The 16,145-nt window shown below is 50.3% G+C and overlaps 1 long non-coding RNA gene across 3 annotated transcripts in view; it reads left to right on the top strand.

Annotated features, from left to right (window-relative positions):
- The window catches only part of LOC146831560 (uncharacterized), a 128,351-nt gene that overhangs the window by 52,573 nt on the left and 59,633 nt on the right, over positions 1 to 16,145 (top strand). Inside the window, exon 2 of one of the 3 annotated variants that reach the window (XR_014961591.1) lies at positions 14,899 to 15,280. The exons of the other annotated variants lie outside the window; for them this stretch is intronic. This is a non-coding gene — a long non-coding RNA (uncharacterized LOC146831560). The remainder of the gene's footprint in view (positions 1 to 14,898; positions 15,281 to 16,145) is intronic. 3 annotated transcript variants of the gene reach the window in all.

The following is a 16,145-nucleotide window of genomic DNA, read 5'->3' as shown; positions in this document are numbered from 1 at the left end:
AAAATAGAGCAGCCATTGATTATCTTTTGCTTAAACATGGACATGATTGCTCGGACTTCGAAGGTCTCTGTTGTTTTAACTTGTCTGACCATACACAATCCATTCGTGCTCACATCGACAAGTTGCGTGACTTAACAGAAGAAGTTAGAAAACACATTGACCAGGGCTGGTTTGACTGGCTCTTTAATTGGTTACCTGATATACACGCGCTACGCCAAATATTAGGTGGTATTTTGATTGCTGTTGCTGTTTTGATTTCTATCTGTTGCTTTATTCAGTGTATTCCTTCATTATTTCAATTCTGCACACTTGGTACTAGACATAGATCAGTTAGCTTTGTTTCATATTATTCTTCCACAGATGTTAGCTCCATTTAATGAATGTATAATAGACTGAAGTCAAGGGTGAAATGTACTGCTCGATCTTTCCGGTCTTATTGTGTTGAAGGGTGATTTAGGTGACTTCAGTCTCTTTCCATTCAAGTCTAAGGGTTAGAGTAGTGTATAGAGCCTATTTATTAGGCACTTCGACATGATCCTGTGTTCTTCCCCATAGATCAGGGTTTGCATATATATATCCTAGGGGATAGATTCGTTAGCATTAGGGGTAATCTGTTCTGTAGTGAGGGTATTTCATGGAGCCGTGCTGAATTCAGGCCTGGTAGGCCTTAAACGGGAGAGACTCCATCTTTCCTCCTGCTCTGGCAGCTCGGGATGTTTCTAGGTCATAGGCAGTGTTTTAGTTAGGAGGTGTTATTCGCTTGGAGAGAACCGGTTCAGGCCGGCCCTTATCGAAGGATTGTATTTTTCTTCATGCCGAAGACACTACATCAGGCCGGCCGGCTGGGAACGTGTCCTTGGCACGGGGAGGTACAAGAATTTGGTGGGCGGCAGGTTACGGGCTGGAATTTTCCATGAGGAAATGCACGTCTATATTAGTAAAAGTTTGAGGCAGATACTGACACTTGCTTCTTGTCCATGGGCGGCACCTGGCCGTTAGTAGTAAAGCTGCTACTTATTCCAGGGAAGACAGATGACAAACTTGGAGGTGGAGAAAAACCGAGAGATAGATATTCCAAAGAGAAGAGAGTAGCCGATGAGGAAGAGGTCCCAGTGACTCGGAGAGGGAGACGGGAGTAAACCCGTGATTGCGGAGGTGTGACTTCCAGGCGAAGCCGAGGCGCAGACGAGAAGGGAACCTAGATGACCATTGAGTGCAGGCTACATACGACCAAGGTGATGTCAACCCCTTACTATTAGAGTGTACAACTTAATCTTTCACTTTTCTTTGCAGGCTATGTGACACGTATTATGTTCCGTGAGTGTGCATGTAATAACTAAATAAAGTATTCAGTTTGTAGTAAAGCAATATGTGCTACGTGTTCTTGTGTAAGAGGGTAACCTATTCTTCTAGTCAGCTGTGACTTAACATGAACAGATGTTAATCCTGATCAGGTAGGTGGTAACTGAATAAGGGAGAAAGGAGCCCTTCGAACTGGGGAACAAGTTGTGCTCAACTAGCTGTCTTTGTGTGATCTGATATATAGTAACACTGATGTCGTGGTAATTATAGGATGAACTCGTGCTAAGGCTGCCGTCTGGGCAGGAAGTCCTGGGTCCATTTGGGACCGCGAGGCTGTGACTGCCGTCTGGGCAGGAAGTCTGTGGCTGCCGTCTGGGCAGGAAGTCCTGGGTCCGTTTGGGACCGCGAGGCTGTGACTTGTCTAAAGCTGCCGTCTGGGCAGGAAGTCCTGGGTCCGTTTGGGACCGCGAGGCTGTGGCTGCCGTCTGGGCAGGAAGTCCTGGGTCCGTTTGGGACCGCGAGGCTGTGGCTGCCGTCTGGGCAGGAAGTCCTGGGTCCATTTGGGACCGCGAGGCTGTGGCTGCCGTCTGGGCAGGAAGTCCTGGGTCCATTTGGGACCGCGAGGCTGTGACTGCCGTCTGGGCAGGAAGTCTGTGGCTGCCGTCTGGGCAGGAAGTCCTGGGTCCATTTGGGACCGCGAGGCTGTGACTTGTAGGTCTTGGTATATATAGTAGGAATTCCCTGTCCTTAGGTGGTACATATATGTGGTTATTTAGGTGTAAATAGGCCCTAGGGAGGGGGTAACGTTCTGGTTTGGGTTAGAGAGGCTCTGCTGAGCGGGTTCCGAAAACCCAAGCAGAACATGGGGGGTCCGGCGCGTACATACATGGGTGCTGGGGTACGGCGCATACATGGGCAGGTGGGGGGGGGGTCCGTACGACTCGTACCACGGCCCTAGTGTACCGGGGTAGTGGTCGTACAAAGTTCGCTCCGTACGGGACGTTTTCCATATGCTTGGGGATTCGGAACACCGGTACGGATCGGACTTGTGCGCTCGGACTTCAGTTTTACGACTCGTACGTAAATCTGTCCGGGGATGTCTCGTAGACTTTTCCCGAGGCAATTCGTATGTAATTTAACGGTACGAATTGTACTTCGCCGTTTGTACGGGACTTGTACGACTCGTACGTAAAAAAATACGTATACGAGTCGTACGGTAAATTTTTTTAACGGATCGGAATTGGCACCTAGGTGATTGGGGTAATATACATACATTCGAAATTCGACATTAAAAAAAAAGAGGTAGACAATGGTATATGGTTAGCATAGGTGGCTAATAGTCATCAAAGAATTAAGGTCCTAAGATATGAATTTGTTCATTAGAAGCATTTTTACTTCTTTTTTGAAGGAGGTACAGGAAGAGATTCTGCGTACATCTGGAGGTAAGGAGTTCCAAATCTTCGGTGCGATCCCTGAGAATGCTCTGCAACCAGTTCTCTTTTTGTAGAAGGATTGTGGTTTCAGAAATAATGAACTCGCACTTCGCGATTGTCTGCATCCTCCCGACTGCTCTAGTTTTTGTGCTAAGTAACTGGGGGTATTGCTATGCAGGGCTTTATGGGTCATGCAGGCGATCTTTAGTTGTAGTCTTGCCTCATAGGGTAGCCAGACCTTTCAAGGTCGGAGAAATGTGGGTATTTCTTTTAGTTCCTGAGACCAGTCTGGCCACAGCGTTGAGAGCGGGGCCAGCTTGCATTTGGGAAGACCGCATAGAGTGGTGCTTCCATAGTCCAATCTTGGTAACACTAGGACTTGTACCGCCATTTTTAAGTATGTCTGTGGGAGGAAGAGTTTAAGTTTCCTTAGGATACTCATCTGATGATTAGCTCCCTTGGTGGCATTATTGATTTGCACCTGCATATTTAAGTGTTTGGCTAGGGTGACTCCACATGATTTCGCGGAGTCAATGATGTGGGGAGCACAGTCAAAGGAAGATAGATGCTTCAGACATAAGTCTATCTTGAGTGTGTGATTGGGGGAGAGATGAGAAGGAATTCAGGTTTTTTGGTGTTAAGCATGAGGTGGTTGCCAGTGAGCCAACTTGAGTATTATATAGAATAGCGTTGAGGGAGATTAAGTCATCTGGAGAGGAGATTTTCATATACAGTTGTGTGTCGTCCACACATAGGTGATTTAGAATGTTCGCAGAGTTCAGCGCATTTGCCAGGGGTTCCATGAGTAGATTAAAAAGAATGGGTGATAGTGCTGAGCCCTGTGGAACCCCTAGGGTGACCATGGAGGGTTGATAAAGTGATTGCTTCATCTTGATTCTTTGGGGTCTGTTATTTAGGAAGGAGGTGAACCATTGTAACACTGGGCCAGTTAGGCCAATCCTTCGTTCCAGTAGGGACAAAAGGTTGTTATGCTTAACAGTGTCGAAAGCAGAGGATAAATCAAGACGTATCAAAAGACATGATTCGTTATGGTCTAACATTTTTAGTATGAATGTGTGACAAAATATCGACGGACAGAAAATCGACCTGCAAAATTATCGACACAGAAATATAGAAGTCAAAAATATTGAAGTCCAATCTACATAAAGTTAAGTACAAAAATATCTAAAAAAATATATCGTTGTCAAAAATATCGAAGTTTAAAATATCGTTTTTTAAAATGTTTTAATAATAATGTAAAATTAAGTAAATAATACATATAATTAAAAGAAATATAGTTAAAAATATTAAAAGATATTTAAAAATAATAACTAATACATTAAGGGGCCGATTCCGATAGCCGGTCGGACAGCTGTCCGTAGCCTTACCGTGCGACCGACACGTACCTGGAGCCGGTCCATCCTGTAGAGTAAGTACGATGCGCATAACTGCCAAAAACCCGACCGACATGTAGGCTGTGATTCAAGCTCCATTCTCCGTCCGAGCCGTAACTCCTAACGCTGAACCGAGTCGCCCGGAAGCAGTATCCATAGCAGTTTCTGGCATGAGAAGTACGATGCGTACATCCTACGCGCCGGACGGGTCGCCACGTATGGGACGTCACAACCTCCGGAAAACAAGCATATCAGCTACGATTCGCGCCACTACTCAATCCACAGCTACGAGACGGACCAGCTTGCAACGGGTACGAGACAGAGCAACAAGCAGCGTGTACGAGACGAACACATCATGAATCCCATCGCGCAGGTCATACCAGTACTCTACATCTATGACCGGCTCAAGAACCGGCACAGGCGGTATGTCAGACACCTACCACATAAACAAACAACACGTACCCGCAAAATGGCACACACACACAGGGTATCCACATCCTGGCCACTAACAACAGCCCACCATAGGGTTTGCATGGCCAGCACCACTAACACCCCCACCCATAGGGCTTATGTTGCCCATCACCCCAGCCACCCACACCTATAGGGGAGCTGTTGCCCATCACTACTGCCACCCCCAGCAATAGGGCTTATGTTGCCCATCACCCCTGCCACCCCCACTCATAGGGGACCTGTTGCCCATCACCCCTGCCACCCCCACCCATAGGGCTTATGTTGCCCATCACTACTGCCACCCCCAGCCATAGGGCCTATGTGGCCCATCACCCCTGCCACCCACACCCATAGGGGACCTGTTGCCCATCACTACTGCCACCCCCTGCCATAGGGCACCTGTTGCCCATCACTACTGCCACCCCCAGCCATAGGGCCTATGTTGTCCATCACCCCTGCCACCCACACCCATAGGGGACCTGTTGCCCATCACTACTGCCACCCCCAGCCATAGGGCCTATGTTGCCCATCACCCCTGCCACCCACACCCATAGGGAACCTGTTGCCCATCACTACTGCAACCCCCACTCACAGGGGACCTGTTGCCCATCACCCCTGCCACCCCCACCCATAGGGCTTATGTTGCCCATCACTAATCCCACTGCCAGCCATAGGGCCTATGTTGCCCATCACCCCTGCCACCCACACCCATAGGGGACCAGTTGCCCATCACTACTGCCACCCCCAGCCATAGGGCACCTGTTGCCCATCACTACTGCCACCCCCAGCCATAGGGCTTATGTTGCCCATCACCCCTGCCATCCCCACTCTCAGGGGACCTGTTGCCCATCACTACTGCCACCCCCAGCTGTAGGGCCTATGTTGCCCATCACCTCTGCCACCCACACCCATAGGGGACCTGTTGCCCATCACCCCTGCCACCCCGACCCTTAGGGCTTATGTTGCCCATCACTACTGCCACCCCCAGCCATAGGGCTTATGTTGCCCATCACTACTGCCACCCCCAGCCATAGGGCTGATGTTGCCCATCACTACTTCCACCCCCAGCCATAGGGTTTATGTTGCCCATCACTACTGCCACCCCCAGCCTTAGGGCTGATGTTGCCCATCACTACTGCCCACCCCCAGCCATAGGATGGGTGATGCACAACACATCCAGCATACTCCAACATCAGGTATGTCAGCAAAATACATCCCCCTAACATCATGTCAACAGTGTGTAGTCTGTGACAAATGCCCACAACAGTGATTATGGCTACGAACATTCAATGTAAGTAACAGCACATGTGTGACCAACACATGAGTGTGACATACACAAGGCAAGCATCACTATAGCACTGTGGCAATGTAAAAATAACAACCCCTCACTATGTAGAACAGAAGTTAAGTGTGGGCTTCCAAAATGCAGCAGATGTTGAGCATTGTGATGATGGGGACTAACCCCCCCCTCATCACAGTGAGCAAAAGGTAAGTGTCATCATGGTCAAAGCTGCAAATAACAAACAGCATATATGATCCCTGCTCCCAACACATTAAACACTTCTGGGGCAAACTAGTGGTTGTGTCCCATACACACAGAGATGTAGTGAGGCTAACAGTGCTGTGAAAACATAACACACTCTCGGCCATGTGCAGACAAGCACCACACATGGGGGCTGACAATGCATACAGTGTACAATAACACAAGAGCAGAAGTGACCATCACCAAGCATGCACACATCTCGTAAATAGACACACCAATCAAAACAACATGTGTAGACTGTAGGTGTCAGCTCACAAACTCACATTCCATGCCAGCAATGGCACCTAACAACCAGGATGAATGTGCACAATGATGTGATATGACTCACAGGGACAGCAGGCAAAATCACAGAAACAGCATCCAGTCAAAGGCCCACAACAGCAATACCAATGCACTGGTGCAGATGCACAAACACAAACAGGCAAACTCACACTGCGCATCTGACACAGCATGTGTGTGTGTGGCACAGTATCCCCAGGCAACTACACAACACATGAGGGGGGCAGAACCACAGTGACACAGATGAAGACACAGTGCCATACAAAAGTAAACCATCATTGGGACACCCTCAGTGGGCAATCAGGCATTGGGAGATGAGAGGGAGCACAACAGACACACGTGACACAAGCTGGAATGAACACCAACTAACACAGCAAGAGACTGACACACAACAGCACTACCCCCAGGGACCAGACATTGGGGTGACACAAGCATGCATGACACCTCCACTGTGATGACAAAGGCAGATGTCGTACAAACTGGGAAACCCAGACATGTGTCCAGTGCCACAAACGTACATCACACATACACAAACACAAATCACTCAGCATGGCCCCTCATCCATGGACAAACGGGAGCTAGGGGGCCATCCATGCAAACTTTCACATCAGTCAACCCTCAACACCACACACCCTGAACTGCAACAATGTGTATCTGTGAAGCCCACATGGACAGGTGACATTGCACATGCACCCATGACAAACACAGGAATGTTGGGAGGAACTAAGGTGCACAGATACATCACACAACCCTGGGGAATGACAGACATACTACACAGTATGCGGTACATGGCCATGACCTCAAAGCTCACGTAACCTTCAGAATCCCTGCCACAGTCCCAGGACAATGCAGAAGCCAAGAAGAACCACAATGCACACATGCTGACACCTGCCAGCATCGCAGCCATGAACTCGACAAGTGGGAGCAGTCACACACACATACAAATGTCTCAATCACTGAAAACTACCCCCTAGGGACAACTACATGATTTAGCAAATAAACAGGTGCCTTGAGGAACCCTGACTGTGTTCCATCTGTGTCTGACAACATCATCACCTCTCAGAACTGATAAATCCCAATGAGAATACACCAATTAACAGTAGTGTGTCATGCACCCACACATCTGGTAGCCCATTGGAAAAGTAGTGGGATGAACCCAGTACCACTCAGCAAGCATCAACAACAGGAACATATCAAGGGAACACGGTCTGTGTATGAACAGGGATGTGGACACACACACATGCTCATATAACACACACCATGGGCCCAGGCCAAGGCAATGGACAACACACTTACTTGAGGGGACACAACTCCTGTGGAAGCCCAGCTGTGCCAAACATATTCACCGCAAGTCTCACTCATGTCTGCAGAACACTTGGTCAGTCAGCCATCAGTTACCACACAATGAAGGCTCTGGTCACAACGGCCTGGGTATGTGAGTCTCCCCTAAGTCATCTGCACATACCTAAAACATATGTCTAGCAAGTTGCACAGAGGACCCAGTTGCTCCTATAACAATGATGCCCACACCTGTAGGTCCAGTGTTGATGAGCACAAAGTCTGTGGAAGTGACAAATTGGACAATGGGAAGCACATCATATGTGCATGGGGGCAAGCCAGAGATGTGACCATGCAAATGAAATGCTCACAGAGAGATGTCCACAAATAGTTGATCCTGACACACCCAGGTAGCTGCAAAGGATGACATGGATACCCACCAGAATAGAATACATATCTCATGGACCACAGGGAGTACCTCACAGCAACACATCAGTATTCAACATTGTAAACAAAGCATCACAGGTGCAAGGGCATGTTAAACATCATCAACATAATGTACAGCTAAATCTAGTTCACAGAGATAAAGAAAAAAGCTTTATTCAGCATATTAAAAGTTAAACGTCTGTTCAAACAAAAGGATAATGTCCAGTCCATGTCCAAATGCCAAGGAGTGAAGTAGAGTGACAACTGTCACACCTTGCTTGCCTGCACTGCTAAGGACCGGGGTCATCCCCTCGGAGGAGCATACATGGGGGCAGACCAGGCACCGCAGGGACAGGTTTAGGGCACAGCAGAAGGAGGCAGTGAAGAGGTGGTGGATGCAGGCGAGACACTTGCAACTGCAGTGGTGCTGACTGAAGTGGTGGGTGCTGTCACAACTGTGGGGCACAAGTCAGATGGTGTGGGTGCTGGCACAACTCCAGTGGGCAGGTCAGATGGAGTGGATTGGCTCACCACTGCAGTGCCCAAGTCAGACGGGGTGGTCGTGAACTCCAATGCAGTGCCTACATCCATGGGAGCGGAATAGGGGCAGGTGAGGTCGGCAGGGCAGGGGGGGCACGGTCCCCACATCAGTGGCACTAACCATCTGACCAGGTGTGGAGGCGCAAGTGCTGGGGGGGATGGCCTTAGCATTTTGGGGATGGTGTATCTGTAGGTGGGGGAACCCGGGGCAGGGAGTGGTGGGGGAACCTCTGGAGTGGTGGCCTGGGGGATGGAGGACGGAGACTTTGCCTTGGAGCTGCGTGGTGGCGGGGAGGTCTTGCTCTTCTGGCGCCGGGGGGACTTGCGGGTGGGGGTCTCTGTCTGACTGCGCCTGGGGGAGGGTGTCCGGGTGTGAGGGGCACTCCCCTCTGTGTGTGGAGACTTCCTCTTCCCCTTGTAATCAGGATCTGCTGGGTCAGTGGAGAAGAGGCCAAGGTCAAAGAGGAAGAGCTTCTGGGGAGATGGGGTTGCAGGTGAGACAAGGGAAGGGGGCTGGGAGGGAGAGGTCTCGGAGGACTGCCGAGTGGTTGTGGATGACTGTGTGTGTGTCTGCAAACCAGCCCCTGTGAATGTGGTACCAGTCCCCTGCGCCTGCTTGTGTGCACGTCTAGACCTTGGTTTGGTGGTTTCTGGGTTTGGGACAGGTAGGGTGCTAGGAATCGTGGGTGGTGCAGGGGTAGGAGGGGTGCGGGACTGTTGGAGGAGGGACACTGCTGCCGTCAAGGAGGAGGCTACGGACTGATTGGTCCTCTGTAGGGCAGACATGCCCGAGGAAATGCCCTCCATGAATGACACCAGTTGTGTCAACAGACCTTTGTGTGCATGGAGGACCTTCAGCATCGACGTCTGCCCTACATGGATCTGTCTAAGTAAGTCCACAGACGCCTCACTCAGAGCAGCAGGGGACACAGGGGCAGGGGGTGCGGTGCCTGGCACAAAGGAGACATGCTCACGATCCCGGGAGCCCACAGGGACCTCTGGGATGGGAGCCGATGGAAGGGTGGTGGTGGTGGTGGTGGCGGTGGCGGGGACAGCCTCACTAGCTGGAGTTTGGTGGCTGCTGACACCCGCCTCCACAAGAAAGTCATCCTCAGAGCTGATGTGGCCCTCAGCTGGGGGTGATGGTGCTGACGACTCCTCTGTGTGGCTCCACTCGCCCTCCATGCCACTGGGTCCACCCGACTCCTCTTCTTCTGTCCCTGTAAGGCTCTGTGGCTCCTCCTGGCCCGTGGAGCGGTCCCCTCCTGTGGCCGTGGATGTATCTGGATAGGAATAGGAAGTAAGATAACAAAATCAGTCACCTGCACCGACTGCACACACCACAGTGAGTACATCACATCACAGGGCAAGCCCTGGCATCATCAGCTGAACTCAGCTCAAAGTGCCAACACTGTTTAGAATAAGACAATTGTCATTCTCAACATCAACCATGGCACACATATCCCTCCTTGACTTTCACACATATGTCTGTTGCATGTTGGATGCTAACACCCCAATGTGCCAACATGCACCACCCACACATTAGTTGTACATGCAAGTGAACATGTAGGAGTATGTCACTATACACACAGCACATCTCTTGCTACTGACTCAGTACAGGTGTCCGGATGAAGGGATGGGCAGAGACTCCTTTCACATGCTTGTGATGCATGCCAGCAACACACACTATGATGTACCCATGTCCTGATGGGCAATGCCACAATGGGGTGCATGGTGCACACTTGAACACAATGCAGGATCACTCATAGCAAGTTCAATGCCATGGCACTAGGATGCCCTGAAAGTCAGTCAACACTGTCTTCTGTCACAGGGGCAGGGCATCCAGACAACAACAATATGCACTGACTCACAATCCTAGCTCAGGGGTAAAGCTAACTCTGCAGATGACCGGCGCACTTGCCCAACCCATGCAAACAACATATCCAGGACCCAGAAGACCCCACCTCATGCAAATCATACATATGAATCTCTGCAAACACAAATCCCTGTACATTAACACATCACAGTCTGCCATGCATGTAACCCAGCTGCATGAAGGACACAGTTGCATACACCATTGTGCGCTGTCAGATGATCACACACCTATATGTCACACAGGTCTTGTCTCTCACAGTCACATCTCAGATGTCATGCTGACCCTCTGAATCATGGACACCCCAGTTGTACATAACAACAAGCCACACCCTAATGACACAGAGGCAGACACCTGAGGGCACATGTCACTAAGCACAACCTGCAATTTCATACACAGGAGTGGGATTACAGAGTGTTTCAAAATGCCCTTGAGGAGGCATGACTGGCCAGGTCTACGTGAAACAGTGTTTGGCCCTGAACAGTAGTCAGGTGGCTAAGCAAGGGTGACATACTTGATATACATACTCCTGAGGCCCCAAAATTGGAGCTCCCAGCTGCATGGGTTTGTTTGGAATACCCCAGCCACATGTTGCGAGTCAGACCAGCAATTGGAACACATCTCAAGGGCACACACAGATCACATGTCAGATCTCAGGCATTGTGTAAACAATTGACCCACACATGAAACACATAACAGAGTCACGGGAACAGATGCTAACCGGTAGCTGAAGCATAGCTGACTGCAGGGACACAGTGCCTTAGTGACACAAGCAACGGACTGTAGGGGCCACACCTGTGGAACAGATGAGGAGGGTGCATCACACAATTGAGGGACCTGAGTGTTGGACTACAAGACCTACGTAATGTGGAAGTGTGACCAGGCCAAAAGACTGCTATTAGCATGTCAGACATAGTACACAGATTAGGCATGGACTTACCCCTCCTTGCTGCTGTCTGGCCTTCAGCTGCCTAGCCAGGTCCGTGAAGACCACCACCAGTATCTGGAGCATGTAGGGAGTCAGGGTCCAGTGTTCACCCCTCCTGCGTGGAGCTGACAGCTTCAGCTGGACTCTAGCTATCCTCCGGGGCCAGCTCCGAAGGTCCTGCCACCTCTTCTGGCAGTTGCGGATCTGGTGCTTGTAGACCCTCACAGAACGAACAGCCCGGGCGATGGTCAGCCAGATCTCCTGCTTCTGGTGGGCATCAATCTGTGAGGATGACAAAGTGAAAAGTACATTAACACACATGCCCCAGATTTGTGCAGCACACATTTGGATATACATGTCATCATCACAAAGGGAAATGAATTACACAGGTAGTGCAACCATGGGAAAGGAAAAATCAACTGCATGTCTGACATGTTAACAATGCCTGGATAGTTTAAGCTTGCAATAATGCACTTTAGCAGCAGGAAACCTATTCATTACATGTACCTACACACTTTGGGGGATGAAAGTAGTCAGTGAGAATGCTTGCCACTGGTGTACACACTGCTAGTACTGCTAGTCAGACAGCATCCATAATTAGGAAGTCAGTGGACTGCACACTCACCTGCTCCCCTGGTTTCCCATAGAGCTTGCTGTACTGTGGAAGGAGCCCGTCCAGCAGGGCCTGGTACTCCTCCTCAGTGAAGGCTGGGGCCCTCTCCAGAGTACGTGCCATAGCAGGAGCCAGAGGATGCAGAGACAGCAGCAGTGGTAGCAGGGATGTGGTCCAGTAGCATGTAGTGCAGGCAAGTGAGCTCCCTGGGGGCCAGCCTGCCTTATATCTGTGCTGCAGAGGCAGAATCTGTGCCATGTGTCCCAAGTGATAGGTCCAACACGGTTGCATTCTATGAATCTGGCCAATCCATTTAAAAGTATGACTCGTACACGCCTTCTGCATCGTTCAAATCTTCACCTTCATGGAACACTTGAAATTGCAACATTGTTGTAGGGATCCAACTGAATTTCCAGTGCACAACTCGTACAAGTTTTGAATCCGCATCCGTCTCCATGACAGTCCGAAGCCAATGGGTGCGCCCTGCTTGTTCAACTGACTGTACAACGCGTATTTTGAAAATACACATGCACCCGTCTCCATACGATTCAATGGCCAAGGCGTACGCCTGTCTTGGACCATGCCTGTCCGACGCGTATGCATGATAGTCACCCGCGTCGAGCCTCATTGCATTCAATGACAAAGCGTACGCACGGCTCGGACATGACCCGTACAATGCGTACGCATTGTCACCCGTGTCGGTCATCATTGCATTCAATGACAAAGCGTACGCACGGCTCGGACATGACCCGTGCAATGCGTACGCATTGTCACCCGCGTCGGTCCTCATTGCATTCAATGACAAAGCGTACGCATGGCTCGGACATGACCCGTGCAATGCGTACGCATTGTCACCTCCGTCGGTCATCGTTGCATTCAATGACAAAGCGTACGCACGGCTCAGACATGGCCCGTGCAATGCGTACGCATTGTCACCCGCGTCGGTCCTCATTACATTCAATGACAAAGTGTACATACGGCTTGGACATGACCCGGGCAATGCGTACGCATTGTCACCCGCGTCGGTCCTCATTGCATTCAATGACAAAGCATATGCACGGCTCGGACATGACCCGTGTAATGCGTACGCATTGTCCCCCGCGTTGGTCCTCATTGCATTCAATGACAAAGCGTATGCACGGCTCGGACATGACCCGTGCAATGCGTACGTAGTGTCACCCACGTCGGACCTCATTAGTGTGACTATTATACGGATGCAACACACATATACTGGCCAGGGACACCTGTGCACACCTACCACACTACAGCATTGGCCACACAGTGTCCCATGGCATGTAAGGCTGCATTCCCTGGGTGTTTGGGGGGCCACATCTGTTTTTTTGGCTGGCACTTTGTGCAGCCACTCCCAGGCTGTGCACATGTACATGGGGGCAGAATCCTTTGTCTGTTGTGCACATTACCACTGTGATGTGCAATTGGACAGTAATGGGTATGAGTCACGGACACAGTGTCAGGTTGGATATGTTTAGGACAGGTCACATACACCCTGAGTCCTGGGGGTGATGGCATGTACGTCACAGTGAGACCTGTAGTCACAATATGGATGTGCACCCACAGTCTGTGTGCATGTTGTGTCTCAGATGTGTCTGATCAAATGTGCCCAATGGGTGACAGTCTCCACATCCATGTGGTATATGCATCACCCTTGATGGGGTGTGTGTCTAAGAGACGTACATGTAGGGTCGGCAGGAACAACAGTGGCCACTACCTGTGGGATTTACGCTTGCCTTGTGGTGTGTACGTGCTACGCCATGTCCATTGCTGTGTTGATGTGGCAATACAGGGACCCTGGGTTTCTGCATGGCAAAGATCTGTGATGCCTGGGAGACATGAGGCCTCAATTGTCACTGTGGTGTGTGTTTGGAACGTTGCAGCAGCACATAGGTTAGGTGACACAGCCAGATGATTGGCCATTGCACTGCATGGGACTCATGTGGACATGTGGAATTGAGATGTGAGGTGGTGGTCTTGTAGGTGACATATGTGTCCATGACCAACAGCACACACCTCAGTACATTGTGTAATGTCATGATCTAGCATGTGATATTGATCGTGGTCATGGCCACATGGGTGGATGAACTGACAATCTCCCTTTGTGCATCTCTGTACTGCAGGGCACCAGCTGTCCATCGGCTGTTCCCAGACCTTGCAACCATGCAGGAACGAGACTGCATCAGACGGTACCGCTTCACCAGGCCACTGATTGCGGAGTTGGCGGAGCAGTTGGCGCCACATCTGCTACCTGGTCGGACATACCCAACAGCACTGACCCCAGAGGTGAAGGTGATGGCAGCCCTGCACTTCTTTGCAACTGGTACCTTCCAGTACACTGTGGCTACTGCTGGTGGAATGTCACAAACGATGTTTAGTCGGGTGCTACGCGATGTCTTGGAGGGGATGTTGCAATTCCTCGACCTGTATATCAAGTTCCCGAGCCCAGCTGAACTCCCTGAAATAAAGGATGCCTTTTGTACACTGGGGAGGATGCCGAACGTTATCGGATCTATTGATGGGACACATGTTGCCCTGATACCACCACAGGCACATGAGCAGGCATACCGTAACAGGAAGCACTACCATTCGATCAATGCTCTGGTGGTCTGTCTTGCTGACATGTCGATCACACATGTATGTGCACGGTTCCCTGGTTCTGCGCACGATGCCTACATTATGAGGAGTAGTCGCATTGCAACGCTGATGTCACGGATGCCAGCTCAGCATGCCTGGCTTGTCGGTGTGTACTGATTGTGTGTGTTTGTCAATGTTGTATTCCGCACTCCTACAAAACTCAGCTACTTGTTCATTTTTGTGTGTGTAGGTGACTCCGGATACCCCAACATGCCGTGGTTGCTGACACCCCTCAGGAACCCTGTGACACCAGCGGAGCTGCGCTACAATGAGGCACATGGTCGGAGCAGGAGGGTGATTGAGCGGACATTCGGCTGCCTGAAATGCCGCTGTCGCTGCCTAGACAAGACCGGAGGGGCCCTCCCATATGAGCCTGCAAAGGTGTGCAAAATATTCCTTGTCTGCTGCATGCTACACAACATGGCGGTGCGGAAGGAGGTGCCTCTCATCCAGGATGACGATGACCAACGTCCGGCACCTGTGGAGGATCCCGGCCTGGGCCAAGATGCCAGTGATGATGAAGATGATGGTGACGTCCACTCACAGCTCATCAACAACTTCTTCACCTGAATGTGAGTTTCCAGAGTTGTTATGTGAATGTATGGAGGTAGCCTGGAATGTGTTGTGCCAGCTCTGTTGCTGTCTGAGTGTGTCTGTGTGCCTCTTGACTGGATGCGTGCTGTGATGTGTCCATTCAGGTGGTGCGTACTCCACAATAGGGTAGTACTGCTAACTAGTGTTTGTGTAGGTGTCTTGCAACATGTTTTGTGCATGTGTATTGCATTTCTCTCCTGTTCTTCTATGCTTTTGACTGTATCTTGTCTGTCCTTCCGAGGGTACTTTGCCTGTTGTGTGACCAACACTGACCCCCAACACCCAGAAGCCAACACCAGTGTGGAAGTTGACAATTCCCATCAACTGATGTACCACACATCCCTGGACTTCCATTCTCCAACACATTGAGAGCGTGTGTCCACTGTTACGTAGAATTACCGTGCAACCATTGTGGAATTAATATGTTGCTGATGTGTAATGAACCTGTGCTACGCTTTGTTATGTGCGTTGTCTGTCTTCCCACATCTGAGTAACATCTGCTTACCTCACCTGTGGACTTGTTTACACTGACTGAGGTTGGTGTTTTTTCTGTGCATGCCAATGCGTTTCAGGTCAACATCATTGTGTGTGATGAGTAACATGGCCATGGTGAGTATGTTTTGTGTTGCCATAGTGGTGTGTCTCCCTCACATGTGTCACATCCCCATGACTCATCTTACTTTGGTCACATTGTTGCAGTATTTGGCATGCACTGTGTTGTGTAGCAGATCGACATCTCCCTGAACATGACAAGTTGGAATCACAACAGAGGCAAGTATGGTGTACTGGTGAGTTTATTTACAAACATGTGTGAGGGAAGTGCACAGGATGGTGGGTGCTGTA

The sequence above is a fragment of the Triturus cristatus genome, chromosome 5_1, assembly GCF_964204655.1.
Source record: "Triturus cristatus chromosome 5_1, aTriCri1.1, whole genome shotgun sequence".
Classification (NCBI taxonomy): Eukaryota; Metazoa; Chordata; class Amphibia; order Caudata; family Salamandridae; genus Triturus; species Triturus cristatus.
This window is presented reverse-complemented; position numbering and strand designations above follow the sequence as displayed.